This window comes from Lissotriton vulgaris, chromosome 12, assembly GCF_964263255.1.
Source record: "Lissotriton vulgaris chromosome 12, aLisVul1.2, whole genome shotgun sequence".
Classification (NCBI taxonomy): domain Eukaryota; kingdom Metazoa; phylum Chordata; class Amphibia; order Caudata; family Salamandridae; genus Lissotriton; species Lissotriton vulgaris.
In genome coordinates this window covers 85,865,578-85,871,577 of record NC_141700.1, presented here as the reverse complement: position 1 = coordinate 85,871,577, position 6,000 = coordinate 85,865,578, and the positions used below count along the sequence as shown (strand labels likewise).

The 6,000-nt window shown below is 47.5% G+C and overlaps 1 protein-coding gene across 1 annotated transcript in view; it reads left to right on the top strand.

Annotated features, from left to right (window-relative positions):
• The first annotated feature begins 272 nt into the window (after positions 1 to 272).
• LOC147673409 (serum amyloid P-component-like) overlaps positions 273 to 6,000 on the top strand; it is a 35,096-nt gene continuing 29,368 nt past the window's right edge. Inside the window, exon 1 of the mRNA XM_086947277.1 lies at positions 273 to 321. The gene's annotated coding sequence lies outside the window, so the exon portion shown is untranslated. The remainder of the gene's footprint in view (positions 322 to 6,000) is intronic.

Below are 6,000 nucleotides of genomic sequence, written 5' to 3'. Positions count from 1 at the left end.
AGGAAGTGCTCGCTTAACCTGACAGCACAGTTGAAGATAATCCATCCATCCTCAGAATCCCAATCGTTAGGCGGTTCAGTGTTTGTTTACTTCCTTCTTGCAAGATAGTGGAATTTCCCATAAATGTCCCTTCATTGCAACACTTAGAAATTGGATTGTGTAATATATGGCCGTCTGCCTCCTGGACTTGGACAAATCGGATTGGTTGATATGTGTCACGTGCATCTCACACGGGGGCTATAAAGCACGTAGTGCTGTTGTGCAGTCCCAACTTTCTGACAGAAAGTGGGTTCTGGAAGACGTTTGCTTCGCATCTGACAAGTAAGTTTTCATACATCATCAGTCTCCCCATTACTATGTCTATTTATATAGCGCTTCCTACTTCCTTGTGGTGTACCAAGGTGCATAAGTGAAAGGGGTAGCCCGCTGCGCCGTGGGGTAGCGCTTGCTTGGTAGCGTGGTACTTGTCGTGACCCTATGTGAGAAGCGCCTTGGTGTCGTGCGTGAGTGACCAGAGAGGTGCTCTTACATTGGCTTGGAAGGCAGCGCTTTCCCCATGGAGGAGGAAGTCTGAGAGATAGACAATCTCCAGCCATGATTGTCCTTCCTCAGCAGGTTAAACACTTGCTGCAGATCTCAGAAGTCAGAAGTGCCCCTGACCATATATAATCCACCCTCGCTCTGGGTCTATTGCCCGGGGACGCTTGTTTGTTAGAAAGTCAGACCCTACATAACTATATAACTTAAATATATATCTTTTAAACCTCTGCCCCAAAGAAATTGCCAGCAAGGGCAAATGTTTTAGTAAATTTGTTCTAGCTCACTTGATTGAATTTAAAATATTTTACAGGTTAATGCACCTGCTTTGGAGATATTTGTGTCCCAGCAATTTCCAGGGAGTATTGATAGTAAGATAACTTGGGTGGTTCATACACTTGATGGGGAAATCTGGGGGATGTCGAGTAACAGGTTTGGACTCATCCTAAACTAAAAGGTTCAAGTGGCGGCCTGAAAGGAGAAAATCTACAGTGCAGGTCAAAGATGTGTGTTTTATCTGGACATCTCAGTGGGTTACTCATTTTGCTGCAGAGATCCCTGTGTGACCTGCATGTAACAAGTTAAAATTCCAATAATATTAAGTACCGGAAGCAATCAATTGAACTCAAATTTAAGGCATAAATATAGAGCCCTACAGTTTTTTTTTAAAACAATTGATTATTTTAAAGTAGTTGAAAATTGCTCCTTTGGTCAGTAATTAAAACATATTAATATGTCCCACATAAATAGTTAATAATGTAGTTAGTGAAATAGAAATATCTGTCCTCACGGTGCATGCATATCTATTCCATGTAGAGCTTGGAAAACTAAAACCACCCCCTCCAAATCATGGTTTAGCTCAGGTAATGGTGAACTGACAAGCAGAATGCCTTTGTTTCCCTGCTGGCGTTGTCATCAAAGTGTTAAAGTTCCAGCTAGCTCTCAGCTGGGGCATGAATAAAAGGAGGGCTGCTGGCCCCTTACGTAATGCATTTGTGTTGGGCTCAGCTGCCTGGAACTGAAAATAAGGGACCCTCCCTAATGTCCTGCAGGTTCCTGCTCTGTACACAGAACAGTGGAAGCGTGGGGGCAGCTGGCTTTGTCAGCAAATTGCAGCAGGACAAGGGCAGCTTTTTTTATTTTTGTGGGAGTTTTATCAAGTGCGAACTCGACCCGAAGGTATCAGAGCGCTTTATATGAGCACCAGTTGTGTTACGGACGGACACATTAATTTTTTTAAAATGAGGCACGGGTAGATTAAGTGATTTGCCCAGAATCACAGGATGTTGAGCGTCTGTGCTGAGACTCGAACCTGGTTCCCCATCTGATCTGAACGCTGGATCCAGTTGAATAACAGCTGCCGACCCAGGGTCAGGATGGATCACCCTGAGGGTCAGGGTGAAGAGTCAAAGACTGATGGGAAAGGGGAAAGAGACATATAGGGCTTAATTTGTGCTGGTGGTTGCAGATGGTGGGCAGCAATACTCATTCTTGGGGACTGTGACTTATTTTTCATCATCAAACTTTGACCCAGACCAAGAGAGAGAAATGCAGAAAAGGGAGAAAGTAACAGGAGAACGATTAAAAAATCATGACACGGGCTTTCTAATGGGAGGAGGTGAATTCTTTAGATATCGGCAATTGCGTTCAGCACTCCATTGTCATTTGAAAGAAGGGCCTGCGATACCAGAATACTCCCCCCTGGAGGATAGACTCCTCTTAGATCCCATGATTGAGAAAGAGGTGTCCCTGACTTATAAAAAACTGGTAAACAACTCCCCGGACTGCACTTGCTCCCTGGGGGAGGCCTGGGAATCTGATGTGGGACTTTTGGAAGATGACGACTGGGCGGAGGCCCTTCAGAGCCCCAGAGGAATAGCCATCAGAGCGCGTTTTAGGCGTGTTCGACTCTGCATCCTTCACAGATCATATGCCTCGAGAATGGTACAGTCCGTATTGGTGGTCGTGGATCTGAGCTGTGTGCTAGGGGGTGTGGTGAGAAGGGGTCTTTCTTCCATATACTGTGGTCCTGTCCCAGGATTCAGAAGCACTGGAGGGGCCTAACCCGCATCATGGAGGCTGTGGTGGGTGAGCAGGTTCCAATGGAGTCCAGATGGCACATACGTGACGTCACGGGAGAGATCACATGGCCACAGTGGGCCGAGCTCTGGCTCGTCTTAGCAAGGGGGGTCGCCAAGAGTAATATCGCCCGGGCATGGGGGGCGGTGGAGCCCCCAACAGTGGCAGCATGGCGGTGCGATATGGACTGGTGTCATAATGCGGAGCAGGTGGTCTAGCAGTCGCGGATGCCCTCATGAGTGGGAGAAAATATGGGGGGCGTGGACACCGTATAGAGGTCTGTGAGGGGGACCGTGAAGTGTGTTGTATATGTTATCCTATGAGAGTTAAGCGGAGCACTCAATCTAGTATTGTGCTAAATTATGCAACATGACATTGTGTGCTATGTGCTGAGGAGCTATGTAGTGACCGTGTCATTTGCATGAACTGTATATGTATGTCTGGGTCTGCTTTGTCTCTGAAGCTTGTTCTTTTGTTTAATAAAAAGATTTTTTTTTAAATCGTGAGAAGGGAGAAAAGAGGGATAAAAATGACTGGGCAAGGGTGAGATAAAGAGTCATGAAATGTAGGAGGGCATATGAAGGAGGCATCTGACGGAATCAAAACTAGGCCGCCTTGCTATCCCTAAACCATGGCATTAGGTAGCGTGGGCTGCAGGCTCCTAAAAAAATGTCTGACCCTCTACCCTATATATATATTTTTCCCAAAATATACAATACAGAGACAGAGTTAGAGAGAGTGAGACAAAGCGAAAGTTAGCTATGATTGAGACGGAGGTGGCAGACATAAAAAGAGGCAGAAGCAAGGACCTGAAAGTAAAAAAAAACACAGAAAGAAGAGAGAGTAGAACAGTGAAAGAAAGGCTGAAGTGGAAAGAGACAGGGAAAAAGGGGGATAAAAGAGCAAAAGAGAGGGGAAGAGAGAAAACAGGTTAGACGGAGGGAAGGACAAATTAAAGAGGAGAGACAAGAGGTAAAGAGAGAGACAGTCGTAGAACAAGATAAAAGAGGGCGAATAAAAGACAGCAGAAGTGTGAGGTAGAGCAAGAGAAAAAGTGCTTGCTGCAGAGATAGCGAAACAGGAAGAGCCAGAGAGAGAATAAGAAACATATTGCGCGAAAGAAGAAAGGACAGAGAAGGCGAGAATGAGATTCTAGATACCAGGGCCCTTATTTACTTATTTTTGGCGTAGGGGAGCGCCGCTGGGCTTCCTGCTGCAGTGCCCTATGTCAAAAGAAAAGGGCAGGAACGTGCCACATCTATGAGATACGGCAAAATCCCGTCCTCTTTCCCTGCGCTAGTGCTCAAATGGCTGCCTTGTGCAAAGACAGGCACCCTTGAACCACGGTGCAAGGATGTCCGTGTTGTAGGGATCATTGTTTTTGTGCAGGAAGGGACACCTTCCCGCACCAAAACCATCAATGGAGGCGATTTCCTCTTTTGGTGTGTGCCGCTGAATGCAGGACACATAGAAAGAGGAAAAAACAAGGATAACTAATGTTATTTCCCCTCGCTGCGCCTTCCCTATGCCACCCCTGGGGAGGCCCAGGCTTTTGACAGATTCCAAGATTCACAGCATGCTGTAAATCTGGGAGTGTGTCACACAGTGGCGTAACGAAACTTGAGGGGGGCCCCCTGCAAACTACACGGAGGGGGCCCCCCCTCCCATCTTCCGTGCCAGTCTAGAGCTCTCAGGCCAGCGACCCACCATACTGCAGGAGATGCGGGGTAATTGTTACGCCACTGTCACCAATGCAGCCGTTAATAGTAACACTGGATGGTGGAGTTAAAGGTTGGGCTTCGTGTGCCCGCAGGCTATCATAGGTGGGGGTCCATTCATTACAGGGTCCCTGCCATCAGTAGGCCGGGGAAGTTTGCCCAAGTTTAGGTGGGTTTCCTGATGCAGACCCCTGTCTTGATATACAACATCGGGCCCACTCATCGTTCAGTTTTGACAAAAGTGAATCCACTGCTCCTTCTCGTTTCCGTTTTAAAACATTTGACAAAGCGACAATGCAGTATTTCAAAAGCAGATGAAACTACAAAGAGCACATTTTGATAATACATTTTTATTAGTAGACAATAGCAATCTTAAGAGGCATTGCATAGCTTCATACACACTGTGACCCCAATTCCATCACAGTCTCTCTCTCTCTCTCTCTCTCTCAGTCAGTCAGTCTCTCTCTCTCTGTCATTCAGTCTCTCTCAGTCAGTCTCTCTCAGTCAGTCAGTCAGTCTCTCTGTCTCTCTGTCAGTCTGTCAGTCAGTCGGTCTCTCTCTCTCTGTCAGTCTCTCTATCTCTCTCTTTCTGTCAGTCTCTCAGTCAGTCAGTCCCTTTCTCTCTCTCAGTCAGTTTCTCCGCCAGTCAGTCTCTCGGTCAGTCAGCATTTAGTCTCTGAGTCAGTCAGTCTCTACTCTCTCTCCACTCTATCTCTCCATTCTCTCTCTCAACTCTGTCCACTCTATCGCCACTGTCTCTCTCTCCACTCTCTCTCCACTGTCTCTCTCCACTGTCTCTATCTCTCTCTCTCCACTCTCTCTCTCTCCACACTCTCTCTCATCTCTCTCCACTCACTCTTCTCTCTCTCTCCTCTCTCTCTCCACTCTCTCTCCACTATCTCCACTCTCTGTCCTCTCTCTCTCCACTCTCTTTCTCCACTCTCTCTCCACTCTCTCCACTCTCTCCACTCTCTCCACTCTCTCTCTCCACTCTCTCCACTCTCTCTCTCTCTCTCTCCACTCTCTCTCTCCACTCTCTCTCTCCACTCTCTCTCTCTCCACTCTCTCCCGCCTCTCTCTCCTCTCTCTCTTCACTCTCTCTCTATTCTCTCTCTAATCTCTCTCTTCTCTCTCTCTCTATACTCTCTTATCTCTCTCTAATCTCTCTCCACTCTCTCTCCAATCTCTCGACTCTCTCAACTCTCTCCACTCTCTCTATCCTCTCTCTCCACTCTCTCTCCACTCTCTCTCTCCACTCTCTCTCTCCACTCTCTCTCTCTCTCTCTCTCCACTCTCTCTCCACTCTCTCTCCACTCTCTCTCGCTCACTCTCTCCACTGTCTCTTCATGCTCTCTCCACTCTCTCCACTCTCTCTCTCTCCACTCTCTCCCCACTGTCTCTATCCACACTCTCTCTCTCCTCTCTCTCTCTCCACTGTCTCTCTCCACTCTCTCTCTCTCCACTCTCTCTCTCTCCCTCACTCTCTCCACTGTCTCTTCACGCTCTCTCCACTCTCTCTCTCCACTCTCTCTCTCCACTGTCTATCTCTACTCTCTCCACTCTCTCTCCATTCTCTCTCCATTGTCTCTCTCCACTCTCTCTCTCCACTCTCTCTCTCCACTCTCTCTCTCCACTCTCTCTCTACTCTCTCTCTCTACTCTCTCTC